Source organism: Narcine bancroftii, chromosome 5 (assembly GCF_036971445.1).
Source record: "Narcine bancroftii isolate sNarBan1 chromosome 5, sNarBan1.hap1, whole genome shotgun sequence".
Classification (NCBI taxonomy): Eukaryota; Metazoa; Chordata; class Chondrichthyes; order Torpediniformes; family Narcinidae; genus Narcine; species Narcine bancroftii.
Window position 1 is genome coordinate 230957747 of NC_091473.1, and position 26734 is coordinate 230984480.

Genomic DNA, 26734 nt, shown 5'->3' on the forward strand with positions numbered 1-26734 from the left:
GACTGGTCCTGCCTCCCAGCTCCTCCCCCTAGGGCCGTACATAACCCTGGTTTCCCACCTAAACCCAGACCCCTCTGAAGTCTATTCATGAAACCTACCTGTGTTGTAAGCTAATAAAAGCATTTGTTCTCCCTCCAGTCGAGTGAGCTTTTATCTACGCCACAATTTTATTAGCTTAGCAAACAAAGATGGAGGTATTACTCAAGCCCAGTATGCTGTTAATAGACCCCCCCACCCCAGTCCCCTGATGTGGATGAGTTTGTATATTGGCTAGACTGTTTCCAGGCCTACCTGAACATGACCAGGGACACCTTCCATACAGACGAGCTCCAGAAGTCGGCGCAAAGGCCACCATCAAGGCAATGGTCCGCTACATGAAGGCCCCGAACGAGGTCCTAACAAGGCACAAGCTTGCCCTACGACGCCAATGCCCCAGAGATTCGATTGATGACTACCTGCTGGATCTGCGGCCACTGGTCGCTTCAGGTCGTGTCCGGGAAGATGAACAGATCTAGGACACTCTAGTCACAGTGGTCAGCTCAAGGTACGTGAAGCAGTGACTGTCGAGTCGGGAATGAAGGATCTCGTTAGCCACATCAAGATGGTCAAATCACTGGAACAGGCCAGTCCCAAGAACAACGACCTCGAGGCCAGCAAACTCACGCTTCCAGTTGAGTACCTCCAAGGACCAGCTGCTCCTGCTACAGCAGCACTACTCCAACGGCTGCCGCTTCCTGAGCCTGGGAGAGATTTTTCTGTGCCAAAGACTCGGCATGCTCCAGCGGTGGGAAGAAGGGATATTGGGTGAGGGTCTACCACGCGAAGGGAGGTCTGGGGAAGTCCATGACCTGTACCACTCCTTGATCCGATTCTATCCCCAAGCCATCTGACCCAGATTCGCCCAAGATCATCTGCTGCCCAAGCCGCCGCCTACAAAAACAGTGTGAAAAGGCTTGGTGGCCAACTTGCAGTGGCTCAATTTAGAATTCATCAGAAGAGGAAGGAGGGTCGCCATTTTGCCATGCCACGAGGTCAGTGTCATCTTATCTGCCCAGGTCAGCTCAGGACGGTGGGGGCCACTTGAGGGAAGAACATGGTGTCTCTGGCGACCTGGCATCGCTGGACCTCGACCAGAACAGACCTCACCAGCTCAGCAACTCAATGGTGACAGTAAAGGTAAACAGAAATTTGACCAAGTGTCTGATTGACACAGGCTCCTCGAAAAGTTTCATCGACTCACGGACTGTGCAAAAATATAACTTAAAAATGTACCCCTCTTATTACCAAATCTTCCTACTGTCCCAGTCCCATTCAGTGCGTGTACAGAAACATTGTATAGTTCATCAATCAGGTGGGCAGGCCAGTTGCATTTTTCTCATGGACGCTTCAAGGCTTTGAGCTCTGGAACCCGTCTGTGGAAAAGGATGCTCAGGCCATTGTGAAAGCCATAAGGCACTGGAGGCACTACCTGGCTCCAGCGCTCTGTCTCATTCATGTTCAGCAACACCAAGAGGGGAAAAATCAAGATTGACAAAATTGCTAGGTGAAGGATCAAACTCTCCACCTACAATTTTGACATCGCCTACCGGCCAGGGGCCCTTAACAACCCTCCATATGCCTTGTCCAGGAGACACTGTGCCTCTGCACACATTAGTCAATTATGGACTATACACAATGAGCTCATTTTGTCAAGTCCCGCAACTTGCCCAACTCCATAGAAGACATCAGGGAAAAGACCAGGTTATGCCAGGTTTACACTGCGTGCAAGCCGCACTTTTTTCGCCCTGCGTAATTGCACCTGATTAAGTCATCCAGGCCCTTCGAATGGTTCAGCATCGATTTTAAGGGACCTCTCCCTTCATGAATGGGAACATCTAATTTTTATCAGTCATCGATGAGTACTCCCACTTCCCGTTCACCATCCCGTGTCTAGACAAATCCCACTCATCCGTTATGAAGGCTCTAAACTCTATTTTGAACCTGTCTGGGTATCCCGACTATATTCATAGCGACTGGGGCTCAGCCTTTAAAAGCGGCATCGCATCCAGCAGGACTACCAGTTACAACCCCAGGGGGAATGGTCAGGTTTAAAAAGAGAGTGCCACGATCTGGAAGGCTGTCCAACTTGCCCTGAAACAAAAAGGCTTTCCAGACTCACGCTGGCAGGATGTCCTCCCCATCGCACTCCACTCAATTTGGTTGCTACTCTGCACTGTGACCAATGCTACTCCTCATGAGCTCATGTTTACATTCGACAGGAGGTTGGCATCAGCGACTATGCTCCCAGCCTGGTTCACTAGTCCTGGCCCAGACGTTCTCAAGAATCATATGAGGAGAAGCAAGACCGACCCCCTGATGGAAAGGATGAAATTGCTCCAGGCCAACCCTGGAAAGACACCATCTCCATCAGGACCTGACAACCACCGGAACAGAGGCTCCATTGCTTCAGGTGCCCCATGAGCTACTGAGCTTTTTCTCCCCACCCCCACTCAGAGCCTCAGGGGACCCAGTTCAGGAAGAGAGTGAACCCCCCCCCCCACCATCATCATGCCAGAGCCCCAGCCCACTACCCTTCCATCACAGGCGGTCCAGGAGGCTCAAGGAACCCAAGGCCCCCCAATGCTAAGGTGCTCCACCAGGACCTCCAGACCCCCAGACTGTCTGAATTTGTAAATAGTATTATCTGTATTATATGTAAGTAGTATCTGTAAATATTTCTCCTCTGTGTCTATTACCGGCTTCTGATCCTTGTTCTATTAACCTACAGACCTTTAATTCTTAAAGAAGGGGTGAATGTAATGAACTGGAATTCACTAGAAGTGTGCTGTACTGATGACTGGTCCCGCCTCCTGACTCCACCCCCTGGGGCCTGTATATAACCCTGATTGCCCGCCTAAACACAGAAGCTCTCTGAAGCCTACCTGTGCTGTAAGCTAATAAAAGCGTTTGTTCTCCTTCCAGTCGAGTGTGAGCTTTTATCTATGCCACAGCCAGTGTGTGGCTTATTAAAAAAAGCTGCAGATGCTGTAGTTTTAAGCAGGCAAAGTACGGCCGGAGCAGATCAGCAGATCAGACAGGCTTTAAACAGCACGTTAGAAGATCTGACAGTGTCTTTAAATCTTTCAACCACAGAGCTCTATACCCAAGGTGGCAGTACGTGCTGGTCAGCATACCACGAGGGGTTTGCAGACTCTAGGGAAATGGTGGAGGGTACCAGAAACTTGAAGAACATAATCCCTCCCCCCTGCCCTCCCATTGAGAAGAAGAAGCCTGGGAAATGACCCTGCAGAGAAGGTGACCACAGCAGTGGACCAGCAAGGGCCTCAGTGGTTCCACACTGAAAACTGTTGCAGACTTGTAGTTGAAGGACTCCCACAGGCTGTGGGCTGCTAGACGCTTGTCTCGTGGGAACCAGATATCAGAACTGAGATTCGAGAGGGTGCTGAGGGCAAGAAAGTTTCCTGAAGGGCCTCGGTGCTGAAGGCTTCTTCATTATATCATTGGAGGTTTGGATTTCAGCTCAGGTTGCCAACAGTCTGTCAAGAGTCTGCGTAGCTGCAGAGGTTACGGGAGCGCTGGAGGCAAGCCCATGAACACACAGTGTCTCTGAAGGTACTCTCTTTTGCTTTTCTTTCTCCTATTGTTACAGGTGTCCGCCAATGCTCATGGCAACTCTTGTTTGTCTTATGGCAGACAAAAGTTGTAGAAAATCATATATATTAGATTGTATGTGTATTACATGATGATCAAAGGAACCTTTCAAGCTTTGAGACAGCATCTATGAGTAGAAACGGTCAGTTAACGCTTCAAGTTGAAACCATTTATGAAGACCAAGAGAAAAAGAGGTAAAATTAGAACTATAAAGGGGGAAATAACAGACCAGCTACCTCTGGAATCTGGGGTCAAGATTCCAGGGGCAGCGAGTGCTACAAATTGGATCCAGACCTGAACTAGTATCCTCAGATGACCCCATGAGCTTCCAAGCAATCATTTCAATGCCACACGTGATCTGGTGGTTTTCTGAAATGTAGCTCATAAATGATGTACCACAAGAAAATAATTGGTCATGTAGAGCATACATTATGGAATTTCTGCAGTATTTTGCGCAGACATTGGACATGTTCCTTCAGCATGTTGAGAGAGATGAGGAAATGTAAACTCACCAACACCTACCTGAAGCCAATGATTTCCACTCACACAAAAGACTTCAACCAAACCCTCTCTATTGCACATAATTTACTCATGCCCAGTTTACCCCCAGTATCCTGATCAATATTAATTGCTCAATCAATATTACTAGAGTATATAGGTCAGCAGGTCATTAACACAGGGCTGTTTGTATGCCCTCACTTGTGATGTCACCTTAATAACAACTAAACTCCATATATTTTATCAATTGGAAACAAGTTTGATTCATCCTAGGAAGTTTTAAAAAATGTGACTCAATAGATTTCACATTTTTATATCTCTGCCAGGATAGTTTATCTCAAATAAATCACGTCTTGAAAATCAAGATGGAGCTAACTGCTAATTTTGATGTTCACTAGCTATTCCAACAACACTTGCAGCACAAAGGGTTACTTTTTACACAGGGCTCAGAGTGAGTGTGAATTCTTATCTGCTGCTTCATCTGAGGCTTCTTTTCCTTTTCTCAGGAATCTACAGCAACTCAAGATGGAGCAATGTGCAACTCATCAAGGTACTTTAGTTATTCTCAATAAATTTGGTAAGCTAAACTCGCAACTTGCTGTGTACAGGGATGGTCCATCTTTCTGCACCAGTGTTACTGCAGCCAGTGGTCCAAGTCCAGGAATGGTACATTACCTTTCTATTGAACAGTGGGAGCTTAAGAGTCGTGATCATAATTTGTGCTGATTTAACCCCTGCAAATATATGACTCCAAAATATCTGCTATTTGGACTCAGGCAAGATATTGCCTTGTATAGCAGGGGTGCCGCTGAGCAATGCAGCCCGAGATTTATTTGTTTTCTGTGTGAATGTGAAGATAAAGTGAGAAAATCAAGGAGCAAACTAAAATGGGAGGATTCCGTAGTACCTGGCACCATCAAGCCTTCTCTTGGTCAGAAACACTAATGCTGAACACTTTTATTAATAAAAAAGCTCAATTGTATTTTTAAATTTTTTTAATTTTTCACACTATGAACCATACTGACCAAAATACACACAATTTCCTCTTGAATATACACAGTGTCATTTTCTCCCCTTTCCCCCCTCCCTCCTTCACCCCTCCTCCCCACCCACTAAACATTAAACATATATGATACATTAAACCCCATTAAACAAGGTAATCACACAATGAAAATAAACAAGAAATTTGTGTCTTCTACTTTCACACACTGGGTCAGTTCATTTTGTCTTCTTCTCATTCTGTCATTTTAGGTGGTGGAGGTCTGCAGTAGGACTTCTCTGTTGTGTTCCATGTATGGTTCCCAAATTTGTTTGAATACTGTGATGTTATTTCTTAAATTATATGTTATTTTTTCCAATGGAATACATTTATTCATTTCTATGTCTTTTTCTTTGGCTTGGCTTCGCGGACGAAGATTTATGGAGGGGTAATGTCCACGTCAGCTGCAGGCTCGTTGGGGTTGGGTTTTTCCTCCTTTGTCTTTTGACAGTGAGGTGGGCTCTGCGGTCTTCTTCAAAGGAGGTTGCTGCCCGCCGAACTGTGAGGCACCAAGATGCACGGTTTGAGGCGATATCAGCCCACTGGCGATGGTCAATGTGGCAGGCACCAAGAGATTTCTTTAGGCAGTCCTTGTACCTCTTCTTTGGTGCACCTCTGTCTCGGTGGCCAGTGGAGAGCTCGCCATATAACACGATCTTGGGAAGGCGATGGTCCTCCATTCTGGCGACGTGACCCTCCCAGCGCAGTTGGATCTTCAGCAGCGTGGATTCGATTTTGCTGTATTCTCAGGCTATCTTCTAATTTCGAGGTTGACATAACACATTTTTTGCTACAGCTGAGGCTATCATAATAAATCTTTTTTTTTGCTCTATCCAAATCGAGTTCAAGTTCTTTACTTCTTATATTACTTAGAAGATCTCTAGATTTTTTGGTATGTTCCTTTTTGTGATTTTATTTAATACCTGATTTAGATCTTCCCAAAACTTTTCCACTTTCTCACATGCCCAAATTGCATTACTGTTGTTCCCGTTTCCTTCTTACAGTGAAAACATCTGTCTGATACTGTTGGGTCCCATTTATTTAACTTTTGGGGTGTGGTGTATAGCCTGTGTAACCAATTACATTGTATCATGAGTAACCTCGTGTTTGTTGTATTTCTCATAGTTCCAGAGCATAGCTTTTCCCATGTTTCATTCTTTATCTTTATGTTTAGATCTTGTTCCCATTTTTGTTTGGATTTACAGCTTGTTTCCTCGTTCTCTTTCTCTTGCAGTTTAATGTACATGTTTTTTATAAATATTTTAATTATAATTGTGTCTGTAATCACATATTCAAAATTGCTTCCTTCTGGTAACCTCAGCCTGCTTCCCAATTTGTCCTTCAAGTAGGTTTTCAGTTGGTGGTATGCAAACATTGTACCGTGAGTTATACCATATTTGCACTTCATTTGTTCAAAAGATAATAATTTATTTTCCAAAAAACAATTTTATATTCTTTTGATCCCTTTTCTCTCCCACTCTCTGAAGGAAAGGTTATCTATTGTGAAGGGGATTAGTTGATTTTGCGTCAATATTAAATTTGGTAGTTGATAATGTTTTTTTCCTTTCTACATGAATCTTCTTCCAAATGCTGAGCAGATGGTGCAGTACTGGTGAATTCCCATGTTGCACCAGCTTTTCATCCCACTAATATAGTATATGTTCAGGTACCTTCTTCCCTATTTTATCTAGCTCTAACTGGTCCAATCTGGTTTTTCCTTTGTTTGATAAAAATCTGATAGGTATCTTAATTGTGTTGCTCTATAATAATTCTTAAAGTTTGGTAGCTGTAAGCCTCCTTGTTTGTACCATTCTGTTAATTTATCTAGCACTATCCTCGGTTTCCCCCCTTTCCATAAGAATTTCCTTATTATTTTCTTTAGCTCCTTGAAGAATTTCTCTGTTAGGTGAATTGGTAATGATTGGAATAGGTATTGTATCCTTGGAAAGATGTTCATTTTAATGCAATTTACCCTTCCTATCAGTTTTAGTGGTAAATCTTTCCAATGTTGTAAGTCGTCTTGTAATTTCTTCATTAATGGTTGATAATTTAATTTGTATAGATGGCCTAGATTATTATCCAGTTGAATACTTAGGTATCGGATTGCTTGTGTTTGCCATTTAAATGGTGATTCTTTCTTAAACTTTGTGAAATTCACATTATTTATTGGAATCACTTCACTTCTATTTGCGTTGATCTTGTACCCCGATACTTCTCCATATTCCTTCATTTTCTTATGTAATTCTTTTATTGATAATTCTGGTTCTGTTAAGTATGACATCATCTGCAAATAGACTGATTTTATATTCCTTCTCTTTTATTTTTATCCCCCTTATTTTATTTTCTGTTCTTATCAGTTTTGCCAGTGGTTCTATAGCTAATGTGAACAGTGAGGGAGATACTGGATATCCCTGCCTAGTTGACCTGCTTAATTTAAATTGGTTTGATATATTTTCATTTACTGTCACCTTCGCCAATGGTCCCTTATATAATGCTTTAATCCAATTAATATATTTCTCTAGTAGGTTGAACCTCTGCAGAACAAATCTTAGTTTTTTGACCACCAAGATCTATGCGTTTTTTACAGAATGGATAATTTGGACCAGCACACCCTTCTCGATACTCTGGGCATTAGAGCCCACTTTATTGACATTCTGGCTCTAGTCAGTTGATGTCTAGAATTCACAATTGAAAAATACTTCGATCAAAATATATCAGCCTTAATTTTTTTTTTAATTGAAGCACTTTATTTTTAATCCATAAATTCCAGGATTTTGACGGTATACCAAATTAACACATCATTGTTTCTTTGCCCCATGGTTTCCATAGACTACTAAACTGAAGGACCGTTATGATTTTGCCTTCATTAAAATAAAAGTTGAATTTCATCCATTCACAACTGTTTCCTCATGGCTATAATTTTAATTGAAAAATAACTCCACCGGAAACTGGTAGCATAGTGATAAATTTAGAGTCAATATACTTTCTGACTGCTATTAAATGAGGCGCTAAGGACATTGAAAGCCAATTCTAACAATTATGTTTTTTACACAGCTGTTGGATTCCAAGAAATTATTCCAATTTTCCCAGAATGCATGGTGCGTAAAAATTCATTCCCGTTCTGACATGTTACCTCCTAGACCCCTAGTCAATTTCCAGGAATGCCTTCAGTCTGAACTGAACTGTAGGCATTCTGTGAACAAGGGGGCTAATATATATGATGTGGTGATGCCACATGATGATGTATGAAGTGTGCGACCTTGCAGCAAGCAGACATTAAGTTATCAGCATCAAACATGTCATGATATGCATGAAATTAACCTGTGTTTGAATGGAGCTGTACATACTTGTTGCTGGCATTAAAACACCTCGGGATCAGCAGCCATTTTCCTCTGTTTGAAGGATATGTTGGACGCGTATGATCCACATCACAGTCCATGTTAACCCAGTGACGGTGCATGTCCCACATATGTAATACGTCGAGGTTGATGTCCCGCCTCTTTACGTGCTGCACTGCTGGTTTGCTATCTAAACACACCGTGAGAAACTGAGATTTGCAGTTTTGGTCATTCCTGTGAGAATGACCACTGTCAAGATGTTGAAAGTCTCTTCCTAACAGTAAAATCCAGTGAACTCTATGTAAAAAAAACACCAATGACTAACAATTTATTCTTTTAAGTGTTATTTAAATTTTTTATTAATGGTTATTTGTTCCTACTTTGCAGTTGAGTGATCCCTTTGTACATTAATGAGTGTAAAAAAGATTGTGGTAAGGCCACAAAAATGTTCAATCTGCAGGAGGAGTCCAGTGCAAATGTTTTAGGTGCTGGAGCTCACCAAAAACATGGTCTTGATGGCCGCCATGTCGTATTTGGCGCTGTATAATTGAGAGCAAATGGTAGGACGAGAAAGGAGGAAGAAACAGGTACCTTATATGTTCAGAATAGTACTTGGTTGCGGGGCTGGGGGGGAGGGGGCACCTGGAGCGATGAGGTTCCAGAGCAGCCCCTTGTGGTGCCGGAGCGGCACTCCGGTGAGCTCCGGCAGCACTGCATCTCTGATCTGGAGTAGCATAATTAAATAGTCTCCTAAACAAAATGCAAAATATTTCTGCATGTATGGGGTGGGGGTGGGGGGGGAAGGGAGGTCTCAAATATTGTTGCCTAAATTATAGATGTTGTAAACCCTGTTTTATGATTGAGAAAATACAAGAATATCAGAATCAGAAGTCTAAAATCAGAAATCAGAAATATCATAGCCTTGAAATAAGGACAATGAGCTGAACTCATTCTCTGTGGAAATAGGTAGACCTCATGCACAACTTTCAAGCTGGCTTTAATTGGATATGAGAAATGGGTCAGCTGAACCTTGGGTGATTCATAAACCTACTGGCAATCAGAATTTATATTTAGCAACCTCTTCCTTACTCAACCACCAGTGATGCTACAGTGCTCAATATTCTGTGACAGCTACAAACCCTTTATTAATAAAACCTATAGAAATTGTTTACTTTTGTGCACTTGCCTGCAAGCATTTCATGACCCCTTGCTACTTTACCTTGGCAGCCACTATTCATCAAGCCAAACCAGTGCTTGCTACTCTCAGATGCCATTGTAATTCAGCAACGATGAGAATAATTTTGAAACTGCCAAAGGAACATCATGCAAATAAACACTTAGGAGTAACTTTCCTAAAGTATCATCCTCTGAAAGAAAGAAATGCAAGGATTAAAAGCACAAAATTTCCCTTCAACGACTGAATGCTTCAGTTTAATCTTTTTCTTTGGCTTGGCTTCGCGGACGAAGATTTATGGAGGGGTATGTCCACGTCTGCTGCAGGCTCGTTGATGACTGACAAGTCCGATGCGGGACAGGCAGGCATGGTTGCAGCGGTTGCAAGGGAAAATTGGTTGGTTGGGGTTGGGTGTTGGGTTTTTCCTCCTTTGTCTTTTGTCAGTGAGGTGGGCTCTGCGGTCTTCTTCAAAAGAGGTTGCTGCCCGCCGAACTGGGAGGCGCCAAGATGCACGGTTGGAGGCGATATCAGCCCACTGGCGGTGGTCAATGTGGCAGGCACCCAGAGATTTCTTTAAGCAGTCCTTGTACCTCTTCTTTGGTGCACCTCTGTCTCGGTGGCCAGTGGAGAGCTCGTCATAGAACACGATCTTGGGAAGGCGATGGTCCTCCATTCTGGAGACGTGACCTACCCAGCGCAGTTGGGTCTTCAGCAGCATGGATTCGATGCTTGCGGACTCTGCCAGCTTGAGTACTTCGATATTGGTGATGAAGTCATTCCAATGAATGTTGAGGATGGAGCGGAGACAGCGCTGATGGAGGCGTTCTAGGAGCTGCAGGTGATCTAATCTAATTATAGCCAAAAATAGAGTCCTGACATCAAATATGCATAATGTACTTTTATATATTAAATAAATACTGCATAGGCAGTGTATTTTGCTCTAAGAATGTGGCTTTGAGAAGGACAGCGTGAATTCCTATCTTCTCCTTCATCCTGCGCTTCTTTGTCTTCATTAACCAATTATGTAGTTACCACTAGACATGTTAGTCAGTGATAATAAGTGAAATAACTTGAAGAACTTTGGGGAAGGTAAAAACATCAAGCTGCAAGAGAAGGAAAATGATGAAATAAGCTATAAACCCAAACAAAAGTGGGAAAAAGATTTAAACATAAAGATAAAAAATGAAACATGGGAAAAGTTATGCTCTGGAACTATGAAGAATATAATAAACACAAGGTTATGCATGATACAGTATAATTGGTTACACGGTTATATATCATGCCCCAAAAGTTAAAAAAAAATGGGATCCAACATAATCAGATAGATGTTTTTGCTGTAAGAAGGAAACGAGAACAACAGGACATGCAATTTGGACATGTGAGAAAGTGAGAAAGTTTTGGGAAGATCTAAATCAGGTATTAAATAAAATCACAAAAAGCAACATACCAAAAAATCCAGAGATCTTTCTTCTAAGTAATTTCAGAAGTAAAGAATTAGGCCTCAAACTGGATGAAGCACAAAAAAGATTTATTATGATAGCCTTAGATGTAGCAAAAAAAAAATGTATAATGTCAACTTGGAAATCGGAAGAGAGTCTGAGAGTACAGCAATGGTACATGGAAATGAATAAATGTATTCCACTGGAAAAAAATAACATATAATTTAAAAAATAAAGTCACATTATTTGAACAAATTTGGGAACCGTACATGGAACATAACAGAGAGGGCTTACTGCGGACCTCCACCCCCTAAAATGATAAACTGAGAAGAAGACAAAATGACTTGATCCAGTGTGTAAAAGGAGATGACACAATTTTCTTGTTTATTTTCATTGTGTGATGACATTGTTTAATGGTTTTATTGTATTGTATATGTTGAACGTTTAATGGGTTTGGAGGGGGGTTGGAAGGGGGGAGGGAAGGTAGGGGAAAAAAGGGGAGAAAATACCACTGTTTGAATGTATTTTGATTGATATGGTTTACAGTGTGAAAAATTTTTAAAAAATTTAAAAAGGGAGTGTGAATTCCTATTTTCTCCTTCATCCTGCCCTTCTTTGTCTTCATTAACCAATTACATAGTTACCACTAGACATGTTAGTCAGTGATAAGTGAAATAACTTGAAGTAAGAACTTTGGGGAAGGTAAAAACACAGGTAGATAATGGCTGGAAGTACAGCTATTATTATTAAGTTCCATTTACAGTTTATTATAAAAATCAATATTGATGTATGGATTGCTGAACTTGTTAATTAAAAATAGATGATTTTGTCAAGCGAAATTAACAGGGGGAGGGTGAGGAAACTGGCTAACAAAGGAAGTAAATAATAGCAAGACACAGGCCACAGAGCATTACAAACATTTGCAGGCGCTGGAGGATTGGTAGCTTTTAAAAACCAACTGAAGCCAAAGGAAATAGCAATAAGAGGCAAGAAGATGAAATATAAAAATAACCTAGATAATAACACGAGGATACAATGTTTTTTTTCAAGTCTATAAAGAATAAAAAAGGCAAGAGTGGACATCGAACCATTGGAAAATGATGCTGGAGAAATGGTAACGGGGAGCAAATAAATGATAGATGAACTGAATAGGTATTTTGCATCAATCTTCATTGTGGAAGACACCAGTGATGTGCCAGAAATTTGAGAGAGTTAGGGGGCAGAAATGAGTAACATCTGCCCGCATGGAGAAGGAGCTTGAGAAGGTTGTACTGACAATAATCTCATCAGCAGTGCGAGTATAAGACAGCTTTAATAAACTAATATGTACATTAAGAGGTCTTGTCTCTCTGCAAGACGAACCCAGAAGGCTAGACTGCAGCTCTGGACTGCTTTATATACATGGTCACCGGGATGACCCCTGGTGACCTAGTGGTGTAATTACATATCACCACATTAACCCCCCCTTAAAAAAAAATTGTTATTCCCCCTCCCCCCACCCCCGTCCTCCTTCCCTTGTTTGTAAATTCATGTCCAAAATTTTTCGTGGCTTCCGTTGCCTTCTGGACTTCCTCGGTAGTGGTATAGGGGTGGGAGTGCAGTCTGCCTTTTGGCCTTTCTTGGTGGAGGTGTGGGAGTGGGAAGTACTAGATGGCCATGTGGGCTGAGGATCCTCTTGTATGGGATTAGGTCCTGCCATCAAGTCTAGGGTGATATTTTGTGGGGCAGGCGTACCCAGGTCCTGATTTCAGGGGTGGGTGGTCTAGTCCTCTGGGGTGACTCGATGGACGACTGTTCCAGTGACTGCTGCTGCGCTCCTTGTAGATCCGTAGACACCTGTGTTTCCTCCACGTTGTTCACACATCCAGCCGGCGCGAGATCCCTGGTGGCCACCGAGTCTTCTCTTCCATCTGGGAATGTGACGAAGGCATACTGAGGGTTTGCGTGCCTCAACTCCACTTGATCCACCAGTGGGTCCGCTTTGTGGGGTCTCCAGTGCTTCTGGAGGAGAACAGGTCCCAGTGTCATCATCCATTTAGGCAACAATGTGCCCATCGTGGCTATCCTTGTGAAAGAAAAGATATGGACATGTGGGGTCATGTTAGTGGCAGTGCACAACAAAGAATGTATAGAGTGTAGGGCTTCTGGCCACACTTCTTGCCATCTAGTAAAAGACAGATCTTTTCCTTTTAAAGTCAAGAGGACCATTTTCCAGAAAGTGGCATTTTCCCTTTCGACTTGTCCATTCCCCCTGGGATTGTAACTTGTAGTGTGGCTGGTAGCAATCCCTCTCTCGTGCAGGTACTGCTGTACTTCTGCATTCATGAATGCAGCTCCCCTGTCTGTGTGTATGTAGTTCGGGTACCCAAATATGCTGAAGATGGGTTGGAGGCATTTTATAATCGTGGCTGCTGATACATCAGAACATGGGATTGCGAAGGGGAAAAGGGAATATTCATCTATTATGTTTAGGAAATAGACATTTCTATTATTGGACGGGAGCGGGCCTTTAAAATCGAGGCTGAGGCGCTCAAAAGGTTTGGTAGCTTTTATCAGGGCAGCTTTGTCTGGCCAGTAAAATTGCGGTTTGCATTCTGCACAGATGGGGCAGCTCTTGTTCACGGACCTCACTTCCTTTACCGAAAATGGGAGGTTTTGTGTTTTAATGAAGTGAAACAGTCTAGTGACCCCCGGGTGGCCCAATTCATTGTGCAAGCTCTGCAACTGGGACGTGTGGTTAAGGATGGCACAAGTGCCTTCAGACAGCATGTCTGAGGGCTCGTTGAGTCTCCTGGGGTGGTATAGAATGTCGTAGTTAAATGTAGACAATTCTATCTGCCAGCACGGAATTTTGTCATTCTTAATACTTCCCCATTCTGGTTATTGAACATAAAAGCCACAGACAATTGGTCCGTGATGAGGGTGAAGTGTTTGCACGTCAGATAACATCGCCAGTGCCTTACTGCTTCCACAATGGCTGGGGCCTCCTTCTCTACTGCTGAGTGTCTTACCTTTGACCCCTGTAGGATTCGCGAGAAAAAGGCCATTGGTTGTTCGTCTTGGTTTAGGGTGGCTGCCAGAGCCACATCGGATGCATCTGTTTCTACTTGAAACGGGATCGACTCATCTATGGACCGCATGGTAGCTTTAGCGATGTGGTCCCTAATGTCCCTGAATGCTCTGGTGGCTGTTGGGCACAGTGGGAAAACTGAGGCTTTTATAAGTAGGCGGGCCCAGTCGGCATAGTTGGGGATCCATTGGGCATAGTGAGCGAACAGTCCCAAACACCTTTTTAGAGCTTTCAGCATGTGTGGCACTGGGAGGTCTAGGAGAGGACGCATATGGGCTTGGTCTGGGCTGATTTCCCTGTTCTGCACTATGTAGCCCAGGATTGGCAACTTCCTGGCGCTAAAGATGCATTTGTCCCTGTTGTATGTTAGGTTCCTTTCCTTGACTGCCTGGAAGAAGTGTTTTAAATTCATGTCATGATCCTCCTGAGTGTGGCCACAGATTGTCACGTTGTCTAATTAGGGGAACACTGCTTTCAGTTGGAACTCATCTATTATTCGGTCTATTTCTCTCTGAAACAGGGACACTTCATGGTGACACCAAAGGGGAGTCGCAGAAATTGATACACCCTGCCGTCTGCCTCAAATGCCGTGTAAATGCGATTGCTGTTTCCAATGGGCAGTTGGTGATATGCTGCCTTCAGGTCAACACCTTATACTGCGCAATGTTGTTGACCATGTCTGCTATGCGTGTCGGGGGTAGGCATCTAGTTGTGTAAATTTGTTGATTGTCTGGCTGTAATCCACTACCATGCACAGTTTTTCTCCTGACTTTACTACAACCACCTGGGATATCCAGGGGCTGGTGCTCTGCTCTATGATGCCCTCCTGTAGTAGCCTGTGGACCTCTGTCCTAATGAAGGCTCTGTCCCTCGGGCTGTACCTCTTGCTCTTTGTGGCTATTGGTGTGCATTCTGGGGTCAGGTGTGTGAACAGCAAAGGGGGTTTTATGTTCAGGTCAGACAGGCTGCAGTGTTGTTTCTTTGTAATGCGTAGTGGGGAGTGAGGCCCATTGTTCATTATTGTAATGCTTTCTAACTGGCACTGAAAATCTAACCCCAATAGTACCGGAGTACAGAGGTGAGGGAATACTAATAATTTGAACCCTTCATATTTTGTGCCCTGGATTTCTAGAGTAACCCTGCAAAACTGTTTTATCTCAGCCGCAAGGCTGCTGGCTGCTAACAGGATCTGGTGCTCACTCGTGTGTGTGGGGAGGGAAAGGCGGTTGACTAACTCCTGGTCAATAAAACTTTCAGTGCTTCCACTGTCTATTAAGCAATTTACCCTCACATTATTAATTTTGATGCACACAGTGGCATCAGATAAATTGTGTGGACTCGCCTGATTCATGCGTAGGGAAGCAAGTCTGGCGGGTCCTTCCATCCGATAGTACTCGGCGTCATATTGATCTCCTGAAGACTGTGTCCTCTGGTCGGTACCATTTGTTCAAGATGGCCGGCTGCACATGGCATTCTTCTTCTTCTGTTTGCCTGTGGAGAAAGAAGAGCTTTAGAATGGGCCTTGACTGTGGCCTTGGGGCTTCTGCAGACTTTTGCATAATTCCCACGTTTTCCACAGTTGGAACAGACATTTTCTCTGGCAGGGCAGAGGGCTCTGGGGTGCTTTCTTTGTCCACAGAAAAAGCACTTGGGACCCTCAAAGTGTGCTGCTGCTGTGAATTCCTGTGAGGCAGCATACTTTTCTTTTCGTGGGGCAAGAGAGTCCAGCAGTGTGACGTTTGTCCCAGCTCCAGGGTCCTGTCAGTGCTCCTCCAATTCATTCCTGGTGCTTTCTGAAGCTTCTGCAATAGTCTCTGCCTCATCTAGCCCCACCGTTCCTTTCTCCAGCAATCGATATCTCGTCTCAGTGGACTGTATGCCCGCAACAATTCTGTCCCTAATAAGGTCCTCCGCATACTCCTGAGCTGATACTGCTTTAAAGTTGCAGCCCCTCGCCAGGTCTTTCAGAGAGAGTATAAAGTCTCTGGCAGACTCCACTACTTGTTGTGACCTGGTCATGAACCTGTACCGTGAGTGGAGTTCACTATGCCCCTTACTGTAATGCCACTGTAAATTGCTCATTGCCTCTTGGTAGGACCTGGCATCCTGTATAAGGGAGTAAGGGTGGTCTCCCAGCTGTGCTAACAACAGCATTAAAAGCTCTTTATCCGATGCCTCAGCACCCTACACATAATTCAGAAAGCATCTTTGCCAGCGGCTGAAGTGCGTGCCAGCTCCGGGATTTCTAGGGTCGAGCTCCAGCCTGTCTGGTCGCAGCACATGACTAAGCTGCAGACTCTGGTCCCTTAGGTGTAGCAAGGGTGGACCCTGGGGTACTGGGAGCTGCTGGTAGAGCCTTTGTGGGGCTTGTGTCTGTGGGGCTGTTGGCTGAATTTCTGACTTTGGGACATTTTTTTAGCGGGCTTACGGAGGATCCCAGCGGTAATGTCAAGTCTCCGTGGTATTGGAGAAACTGCTGCTGGAGGAATGACGGAAACAGTGTCTGCTTTCCCTGGCTCTGAAGTGGTCAGGAATTCTGCACATATGTGGCAATCGGGAGCTCGACTTGTGGAGATCCTTCCACCCGTGCTTGTAGTGGCCCCTTTCTGATTGGACTGGGGTTTAAAGTCGGCAGCACCTGTACCGACGAACCCACGGGCAGGCAGGGCTCTTGGCCATTTCTTACCTGCCCTATCGTACCTCTGTGGTCTTCCCCGCATTCCACCATGATTCCAGTACAACGGACCCTTGTTGTCTCTGTCCTTGGATGCACATGCGTGCTAGTCGTCCCCGGATTCCATTCCTCAGGAAGAGTCTCCAGGTGGTCGGGAATGCACATTGGAGCAGAAGCAGCTTCCATCTTAGTAGCTATCATATTAGTTTATTAAATTGTACTGAAAATAGCCACATCAGCAGTGTGAGTATAAGACAGCTTTAATAAACTTATATACACTAAGAGGTCTTGTCTCTCTGCAAAATGAACTTGGAAGGCTAGACTGTAGCTCTGGATTGCTTTATATACAAGGTCACTGGGATGACCCCTCGTGACCTAGTGGTGTAATTACATATCACCACAAAGGTGAAGGTGGATATCACCAGGACTGGATGGACTACACCCCAGGATTCAGAAGGAGGTCACTGAAGGGATTGTGCATGCATTAGTAGAGGTATTTCAGGAATCACTGGTCGGCAATAGCTCCAGAGGTCTGGAAAATTGCAAATGTCACTCTGAAGAAAAATACCAGGAAAATGGAGAGCACACCTGTGAATATCCCTCTCAGTAACAGGTATATTTTGTTGGATGCTGTTGAGTGAGATGACCTGACAGAAGCTTGCAGCAGTGACCAGGTCGCTGGCACTGAGCCTGGCATGGTGGACCAAAAGGTAAAGAGGAATGCAGTGGTCATTGGGGACTCCATGGTCAGAAATACAGACAGGAGATTCTGTGAGCCAGATAGGTATGCTGACTCCCTGGTGCTGCCTCCCTGGTGCAAGGGTGCGGGATATCTCAAATCGGGTCCAGGGTATTCTAAAAGGGGAAGGCGAACAGCCTGATGTCTTGGTACATGTGGGTAACAATGACATAGATAAAAAGGAGGAAGTACTGAAAAAGGATTACAGAGAGCTAGGACAGAAACTAAGAAATATGACAGCCAGGGTGGTGATCTCTGAATTGCTACCTGTTCCAAGTCCAACTGAGGACAAAAATGGAAGGTTAAGAAAAATGAATGTGTGGCTGAGGGGCTGGTGTAAAGGACAGGGTTTTGGCTTCTTGGATCATTGGGATCTCTTTTGGGGAAGGCATGACCTCTGCAAGAAGGATGGGTTACACCTAAACCCAAAAGGGGTCAATATATTGGCAGCTAGGTTTGGTACAGCCGTCGGGTGCGGTTTAAAGTAATTTGGCAGGGGGGTGGGAACCTGTATGATAGGGCAAAGGACAGAAAAGATAAAACAGGAAAAGTTAGGTTAGGCAGCGAAAGTAAAAAATCAGAAAGAGCAAGGAGGGTGAAAAAAGCAAATCTGAAGGCTTTATATCTTAATGCAAGAAGCATTCGGAACGAGGTAGATGAATTAGCTGTGGAAATTGAGATAAACAAATATGATTTGATTGGGATTACAGAAACATGGCTCCAGGGTGGGCAAGCCTGAGAACTTAACATCCCGGGGTATACGATATTTAGGAGGGATCGGCAAGAAAGAAAAGGGGGTGGGGTAGTATTGATGGTGAGAGAAGGGACCGACACAATTGACAGAAAGGATATCAACTCGGAAGATGTGAAATCTATATGGGTAGAACTGAAGAATAGCAAGGGGCGGAAAACGTTAGTGGGGGTGGTATATAGGCCTCCAAATAGTAGTGTAGAGGTGAGGGAAGGCATTAAAAGAGAAATTAGAAAAGTGTGCAATAAGGGAACAGCTGTCATCATGGGAGACTTTAATTTGCATATAGATTGGACTAGCCAAATTAGTAAAAATACTGAGGAGAAGGAATTCCTTGAATGTTTACGGGACGGTTATCTAGACCAATATGTCAAGGAACCAACTCGTGAGCAGGCCATTTTAGATTGGGTATTATGCAATGATAAGGGGCTAATCAACAATCTTGTTGTACGAGGCCCTTTGGGTAGGAGCGATCACAATATGATCGAATTCTCACTCGACATGGAGAGTGATGAAATTAAAACCGAGACTAAGGTCCTGAATTTAAATAAAGGGAATTATGATGGCATGAGACGGGAGTTGAGTAAGATTGATTGGGTGGTACTTATGGGGGAGTTGACTGTGGATAGACAATGGAAAGCATTCACAGATCTAATGGAGAAATTGCAAAAATCGTTTATACTGGTTTGGCATAAAAATAAACCAAAAAAGGTGACTCAACCATGGATAACAAGGGAAATTAGAGACAGCATTAGGTCCAAAGAGAGAGCATATCAATTGGCCAAAAAAAGTACCACAACCGAAGACTGGGAGCAGTTCAAGATGCACCAAAGGAGGACAAAGGGATTAATCAAGAGAGCAAAAATAAATTACGAAAGTAAGCTTGCGGCAAATATAAAAACCGACTGCAAAAGCTTTTATAAATATGTCAAGAGGAAAAGATTGGTGAAATCCAGAGTAGGTCCTTTGCAGTCGGAATCAGGGGAATATATAATGGGGAATAAGGAAATGGCAGACCAATTAAATTCTTACTTTAGTTCTGTTTTTACAAGAGAGGATACAAATAACCTCCCAAGGATGTTGGGAAACATAGAGATTAATGCAAGGGGGGAACTGAAAGAAATTAGTATCTCTAAGGACATGGTCTTGGGGAAATTGATGGGATTGAAGGCAGATAAATCCCAAGGGCCTGATAATCTACATCCTAGGGTACTTAAGGAAGTGGACATTCAGATAGCAGATGCCTTAAGAATTATTTTCCAGAACTCGATAGACTCAGAATTAGTACCCATGGATTGGAGGGTAGCTAATGTTACCCCACTATTTAAAAAGGGGGGTAGAGAAAAAGCGGGGAATTATAGGCCAGTGAGCCTTACATCAGTAGTGGGCAAAATGATGGAATCCATTATTAAGGATGTAATAGCGGAGCATATGACTAGCAGAGAAAGGATTGGACGGAGTCAACATGGATTTACAAAAGGTAAATCGTGCTTGACAATCTATTGGAATTCTTTGAGATGGTAACAGTAAAATAGATGGGGGAGAGCCAGTGAATGTGGTGTACCTGGACTTCCAAAAGGCCTTCGATAAGGTCCCGCATAAACGACTGGCTTACAAAATCAAGGCTCATGGGATTGGGGGCAAAGTATTGATATGGATTGAGAACTGGCTAGCAGGTAGAAGACAGAGAGTTGAGATAAATGGCTCATTTTCTGAGTGGCAGGCGGTGACCAGTAGGGTGCCACAGGGATCTGTACTGGGACCCCAGCTGTTCACAATTTACATTAATGATCTGGATGAGGGGGTCAGGAAGCTCCAGTGTGATTTGGATAAATTGAGGGACTGGACAGATACATGGCAAATGTGGATAAATGTAATACAAACCAGAGGGCAGATTACTATTTGAATGGCAATAGATTAAGAGATGGGGAAGTGCAGAGAGACCTAGGGGTACTTGTACACCAGTCTCTGAAGGCGAGCATGCAGGTACAGCAGGCGGTTAAAAAGGCAAATGGTATGTTGGCCTTCATATCAAGAGGGTTTGAGTATAGGAACAAGGATTCCTTACTGCAGCTGTACAGAGCCTTGGTGAGACCACACCTGGAGTATTGTGTGCAGTTTTGGTCACCTTATCTAAAGGAGGATGTTCTTGCAATGGAGGAAGTGCAGAGGCGATTCACCAGGCTGATACCTGGAATAGCAGGAATGACTTATGAGGAAAGATTGCGCAAATTGGGATTGTACTCGCTGGAGTTTAGAAGATTGAGAGGGGATCTCATAGAGACATATAAAATTCTGGCAGGACTGGACAGGACGGATGCGGAAGGGATGTTTCCAATGGTGGGGGAGTCGAGAACCTGGGGCCATGTTTCGAGGATAATAGGCAAACCATTTAGAACCGAGACGAGGAAAAATTTCTTTACCCAGAGGGTGGTGAATCTGTGGAGTTCATTGCCACAGAGGGCAGTAGAGGCAGGTTCATTAAATCTATTTAAGAGGGAATTAGATCTATTTCTTCAGTATAAGGTATTAAAGGTTACGGAGAGAAGGCGGGGACGGGGTACTGAACTTTAAGATCAGCCATGATCTCGTTGAATGGCGGAGCAGGCTTGAAGGGTTGAATGACCTACTCCTGCTCCTATCTTCTATGTTTCTATGTTTCTATGCTCTTTAAGAGGGGAGAGAGGTAAAAGACAGAAAATTATAGGCCAGTCAGTCGAACTTTAGTGGTTGGCAGCATAGTTTCCTTCAGGGGAGGCCTTGCCTGACAAATCTGCTGGAGTTCTTTGAGGATGTAACAAGCAGGACGGAAAAAGGAAAGTCAGTGGATGCCTTTAATTGGCTCTTCAGAAGGCCTTTGACAAGGTGCTGCACCTGAGGCAGTTAAAGAAGAGAGGAGTCTTCTTTAGTCATGGTATTAGAATGCATAGTAGCTGACTGGCAGAAGGCAAAGAGTGGAAATAAAGGGGCCTTTTTTGGCTGGCTGCAGTGACTAGTGATAGTTCCACATGGATCAGAGTTTTGTGCACTACTTTTCGCATTCTATGTAAATAATTTAAATGATGAAATTGGCAGCTGTGTGGCCAAGCTTGCAGATGCTAGTACAAAGATAGGTGGATGGGCCTGTTGTGTTGAGGGAGTAGGGAGTCTGCAGAGGAACGTGGATAGGTTGAGCGAATGGTTAAAGAAGTGGCAGATGTAATACAGCGTAGAGAAGTTTATGGTCATGCACTTTGGGAGAAGAAATAAAGACAGAATATTTTCTAAATGGGGAGAGAATTCAGAAAGTGAAGTTCCAAAGGGACTGAGGAGCGCTGGTGCAGGATTCCTTAAATGTTAACTTGCAGTTTGAGTCAGTAGTAAGGCAGGCAAAAGCAATGTTAGCATTAATTTTAAGAGGACTAGAATGCAAAAGCAAGGATCTAATGCCAAGGCTTTACAAGGCATTGGTCAGATTACATTTGAAGTATGACAAGCAGTTTGGGGGTCACATATCCAAGGAAAGATGCACTGGTGTTGGAGAGAGTCCAGAGGAGGATTAAAAGAATGATCTAGGAAAGAGAGGGTTAACGTTTGATGGCACTGAGCCTGTACTTGCTGGAGTTTAAAACTATGAGGGGGAATCTCATTGAGACATTGAAAGGGTTAGATAGAGTTGACGTTGGGAAGATGTTTCCAGTGATAGCAGAGCGGAGGACCAGTGGGCACAGCCTCAGATTAAAGGGATGTTCCCTTAGAACAGAGATAAGTTTCTTCAGCCAGAGGGATGTAAACCTGTAGAATTTGTTGCCACAGATGGCTGTGGAAGCCAGATTATTTGGATTTATTTAAAGCAGAGGCTGATAGGTTCTTGATTAGTAAGGGCTTCAAAGGCGATGACGAGAAGGCAGAAAAAATGGGGTTAAAAGGAAAAATACATCAGCCATAATTTGAAGGCCAGCGAGACTCGATGGGTATAATTCTGCACAGGATTTAATTGAAAAATCATAAAATTTAAAAAAAAATCTTTGGACCATACTAATTTCTTCAAGGCTTTAACACAGGGGAAATCCCCTTGATATCATGTGGCAGCAGGACCTCCCTCACAAAGCCGGTGCAGGCTGCACAAAACTTCAGATCATCGTTTAGCAAGTATTGCCGCAGCCTGGAGTTCATCAGTCAGCAACATTCTTTCCTGGTCTTTCCTGCAAGACCAACATGAGTCTTTCACCTGGTTGATCAGCTTCCAGTAATCTTTAATAGTTACCTTGTGATCCATTCCTTGGAGCACTCTTTAGATCCGCGAGTTCTCTGTTGTACAACTGCTCGGAAAGAGGCTGGCAAAATGCCTTTTGTATCCTTTTCCAGACCTTTTTGCAAATCAAGAAAAGGACATGCTTATCGAAGCCTTTGAAGGCAGCACCTGCTGCAGTTGAGGGGTTGACTCTGGGGAGGATCTGGCAGCGAGGGGAGGGGGGGGGATGGGTCTCTTTTGCTCGCAACCAAAAACTAGAGTAAAGTAAAAATATCCCCCAGCAATCATTTTGAAGGCAATATAAAAAAAAACTCTGGTTTCTGGCTTGTATTGATTCCTCAACCCAAACAGATTATGTATAAATTGACTTCTTTAATATGATACTTGATTTTGAAGAGTTCCATGGTTGTAGAGCAGGAACAAGATTACTTGTTCTTCACAGTTTAGTTTTCATAAATTGCAATAGAATTCATTGATTTAATGAAATTTATTCTACTCTTGCTCAAAGTTAGAAAACCCTAGAAATTAAATAATGCTTCAGTTAAAAAGTCTTTGTTTCTCAGTCACCATCTATGGAGATACTCTGGAAGACCCTTGTTATTTTCAATCAACACATTTAAATCCTCCCAGATGAAATGTGCATTGGTTTCACAATAAGAATGGTGGCAAAGAACTGATTCTCTTGGGGCAGGTAGCTTGGCAGGTTATGGAGAAATCAGAAAATTGCAACATGTACACATTAAAATTTGTGTAATTTGGCTGCTAAACCTGAAGTGTGGCAATATACCTTTGTTTTTTTGTTCAAATTGTAAGTGGTAAATAAATCACTAGGGCCACTTCAACAAAATAATTTTATATTAATAGTAAATTGTAAAAATCCTGGAAAATTCTGGCATTTTGCATTTGGGAAGAGGGTACAGGTTCAATTGTTGAGGTGGCAATCAAATATGACTAGAATTGAATTTGCTAACTAAAACATGATAAATGGTGCTTTACAAGCTCTAATTCCATTTAAATTAAGATATCTTGCACAGTAATGAATAATTGACAGGATGTTCTATTAAATAAATAATAACACTCATCTAATATGCAATGGAGGTCTACTTGATACAATAATTGAATTTCATTCTTTTATGAAAAATTTAATCGCTTAACAAGTGTATTTACTGAAGATTCAAAATAGAGCATAATTTTACAGCCTGGTGAATCGCCTCTGCACTCCCTCCATTGCAAGAACATCCTCCCTTGAGTTAAACGTGATAATAAATGCAGACAACATTTTTCATTATGGAGAGAAAAATGTTCTAAAATTCTCTACTGGCACTTTGGTGTTTAATAGATTCATGAAGTAAGACAGCACAGAAACAGGCTCTTCTGCCCAACTCATCAATGCCTTTCTAAAGCTAATCCTATTTTCCTATATTAGCCTAAAACCGAGAGTTTTTGCATCCATGCCCTGTCTGAATGTCTTGTAAATGTTGCCATTGTACCCACCTCTGTCACCCCATTTGGCAGCTCATTCCATATACCCACCACGCTGGGGGAAAAAAAACATCCCTCAAGTCCTCTTTTAAAAACATTCCCCTCTTACCTATACACTCTATCCCTATCCTTGGAAAGAATGACTGATTATCAATTCTGTCTTTGTTTCTCAAAATTTTTAAACTTCTGAAATCAAGCATTTTTGCTCTAGAGAAAAAAATGTCCAGCCTGTTCAATCTCTCTTTCTAACAAGCTCTCCAGTCCAATCAACATCACTATTGACCTTTCCTGCACTGTCTCTGGCCTAATCAAATCTTTCCTGTAGAACAATATTTAAAGTATGATCTAATCAAAAAATTGTAACTGATGATATCCCAACTCCTATATTCAATGCCTCCACAGATGAAGACAAGCATGCCATGTGACTTCTTCACCACTGTCCACTTGTGTCACCATTTTCAGCACTTGTACCCAATGTCCAGCTATTCAGTAATAGTCCCCAGGGCCGATCATTCATTATTCATGTCCTGGCCTGGTTTAATTTCCCAAAACACATCATTGCACAAAATGTCCAAGTTAAATTCCATTCGTCAACCCTTTTCCAATTATCCCAGTTGATCTAGATCCTGTTGTAATCTTAATCTAATCACTATCCAATAACACTGCCAACATCGAGGTCATCTGTAAATTTACCACATTCTCTTCCAAATCACTAATATACAGTAAATGATGAACAATAAAAGAGTCAGGAGTGATCCCTCCGTCTCATCCCACTACCTTAACTTTGCATCCAATTTGTTTCTCACCCTGAATCCCATGGACCAGCCACCATGTGGAATTTATCAAAGGCCTAGGTAAAGTCCATATAGGCAATGGTTACCATGCTGGCCTCATCAATACTCCTGATTACCTTTTGAAAAAGAAGACAAATTTGTGAGGCACAATCTTCCATGAAAAGCCACGTTGACTCTTTCTCATCAACACTTGTCTTTCCAGATGCAAATAAATCCTGTCCTTAAGTACTGCTTCCATTTTTCCAGCTTGGAAGCAGGGGTCACTAGTCTGCAACTCCCTGGTTTGCTCTTCTTCTTCAACAAGGTGGGACATTAATCATCCTCTAATCTTTCAGTCACTCACAAACAAACTGTAGGAGCAATGGGACACTTCACTCGGCTGCAGAACATGTTGTTTTCCAATGAGAATTGAATCATTCAACACAGTGAACTTGTCCATGCCAACCAACAAATAACAAGATCATTTTGACCAGATTCGTTTCCTGAAAAATTCACTTGGTCTTTTGCTTGTATTTTTCTCTCTATTGATCTTTTCCAGGATTTTATTTCTTCCCTCACAATCTTTTGTCATACTTAGGCTGCAAGACTTTGTATTGGGAAGAGAGCAAACTGAAAGTCGGAATGAAGAGAAGAGCTTTCAGAAAAACGCTCAGAACCTAGGATTTCTTGTTAATTATTGCAGAATTCCCATAATTATTGCAGAACTCCCATTTAATTTATTTTAAAATCTGCTACCTGAACGGACAGCTGGGCAAGAGCTCATTCAGAAGCATCAGATATGGTGGAGGCAGGGGAAATCAGTCAATCGTAGGGTTAGCACAGTGAGAATCCCATCGGCTCCTACATGACCCCAACACCCCCATTGCAGTATCAAGCTTTAAATTCCTTGGTATCCACATTTCAGATGATTTCACCTGGTCACTAAACTCCTCCACCCTGATCAAAACAGCACAACAGTGCCTTTATTTTCTGTGGAGCACGAAGAAAGCACACCTGATGGATTTTTACCGTTGTACCATTGAGAGCAGACTTACCTATTGCTTCTCAGTGTGGTATGGCAATTGTCTCATATCGGACTGTGAAGCACTTCAGCGGGTGGTGAAAACTGCCCAGCAGATTATCTGCATTCAATTGCCCACCATTGAGAACATCCATCAGGAACACTGCCTGGGCAGGGCGAAGATCACCATCAAAGATTCATCACACCCAAGCTATGGACTTTTTACTCTTCTCTCATCAGGTAGGCGCTACAGGAGCATTTACTCTCGAACCAGCAGACTCAAAAACAGTTTTTTTCCCCCGAGGTGGTGTCCCTGCTGAACTTTAAATCACAGCGCTGAGTGGTTCTGCACTTACATTGTACTTTCATATTTGTTTGCTTGCTGAATCTGCTTGTTTGTAGTTATTGTGCATAGCATTTTTTTAACTTTTGGTTCGATGCTGATTGTATTTCATTGGCTTTGTATTTTACTTGGTACAATAACAATAAAGTTGCATCTAATCTAATCTAATTACTTACCAGGACTTCAAAGGTAAAAATCAGCCCTCTCTCTAGGTGTTAAAAATAAAGCAGTTAAAATGAAAACAAACTGTCTGAAAAAAAACATCTATCCTGCTACCCCAATAGCGTAGGTTCATGAGCTGCCTTTCAAACCATCAACATTAAAACTGAAAATGGGTGGGATGAAAGTTGCTTGCTTACTAGCTCTATGGAGTTTTGGAACCTCTTTATTTCCCAATGCAACTTCAGTCATTCCCTGTGCTTTCTTTTCCCCATATCTGTATAATCAAATCAACTGTACCTTTTCCACATGATTATGCATTCCACAAAATCAGTCGGTTATTCTATTT

General features: G+C 43.0%; 1 long non-coding RNA gene across 1 annotated transcript; it reads left to right on the forward strand.

Moving 5' to 3' along the window:
* Positions 1-26051, forward strand: LOC138765023 (uncharacterized). The gene is made up of 4 exons (XR_011358422.1): positions 1-1176; positions 3133-3612; positions 4656-4699; positions 25461-26051. It is a non-coding gene; the product is annotated as an uncharacterized lncRNA (long non-coding RNA).
* Positions 26052-26734: the final 683 nt, after the last annotated feature.